Source organism: Octodon degus, unplaced genomic scaffold (genome assembly GCF_000260255.1).
Source record: "Octodon degus isolate 3935 unplaced genomic scaffold, OctDeg1.0 scaffold00041, whole genome shotgun sequence".
Taxonomy (NCBI): domain Eukaryota; kingdom Metazoa; phylum Chordata; class Mammalia; order Rodentia; family Octodontidae; genus Octodon; species Octodon degus.
The window spans coordinates 12,379,204-12,380,559 of NW_004524617.1; positions in this window are offsets into that span (position 1 = coordinate 12,379,204).

The window sequence follows — 1,356 nt, forward strand, 5'->3', positions numbered from 1 at the left end:
AAGGGACCGGGGAGATGGCTCAGTAGAATAAGCACTTGCCTGGCAAGCGTCAAGGGTCTGAGTTCAATCCCCGGTGCTGCCAAAAAATAAAAAATAAATAAAAAATTAAAAAATTTATTTTAACAAGAGTATAATAATAATTGACAAGACATTAGAAATCGTGCACATTTAGAAAACCAAAATGAGAGGTATTCAAGTGAGGTTTTTGTATTGCACATTGCTGCCCTTGATGTAGTTGCTTAGATCACAGATATCAGCATATAGAGTTAGTCAAGGTGAGAATTGTACACATTAACTGCTACTTTCAAAAGACTGGTGGATGATGATGTAGAGTGTGCCTAAGGAGAGTCACATGGAGAGAAAACATTCTCTCAAGCTTTCACAGAGAGCAAATTGGTAAAGCAATGCCTGCGACTCATCCATATGGTTGACACTGATAAAGGATCTACATACTGCGGTACAGGGCTTCAGGGTAAATCCTGAGGGGATCTGACTGTCCTTGTCAGATACAGAAGTCACATTTCTTTTTTTTTTAACTTTCTGCAAAGCTTTATTCCAGAGGGGCTCAGTCCTTCTTGGCAGCTGCCTTCCTCATGACGGCCAGCACATTGCTCAGCTCCTCACGCTTCCTTTTGGTGCGGATGTGTGTCCCCACCCTTTTCTTGATGAACTTGAGGGTGCACTTGTCCTTGGAGACCTTGAACAGCTCCATGGCGTGCCCCTTGTAGGGGGCAAAGCCGCACACCTCCCGGATCATGTCCCGCACCAACTTGGTGTGTTTGGTGAGATGTCCACAGTGGCGGCTGTGCCTCGGTTTGCTCACATTCTTAGTCACCTGTGGCCCTTGTTGAAGCCCATGGCCGAGGGATAGCAGGGGGCCATGGCTACTCTGTTTCAATGTTTGCTGTGGTGGAAGAGACATTTCTTGTTATATAGGTCTTGCTTTATCTTGGTCTTAACCATCTAGCAGAAAAGTATAAAAATGAGATATAAACTTTAAGCCATATTAAAATTCTGAGCTGAAAAAGACTCAAGTTAACAACTTCTGACATTGCCAGTACTACGGCTAAACCCCTTCTATTATGAAATACTGGACTATATTGGATTATTTTGCTGAATTCACGCACCTACAATATTTAAATGGCAAGGAAATACCCTGACAAAACTAAACAAAAAAAGGGGATACAAATGAAGGACAATTTTGTATCCGTATATACAAAGTAGTTAGGATAGATATGCAGCTACTTTCTCTTAATTCAATGAGAAGAAAGATTTGTACTAATAGTGTTTGGACAGAATATCATGTCTGCATCTTGTACTATGAATAACCACTACAAAGACAACAATATGCAATGT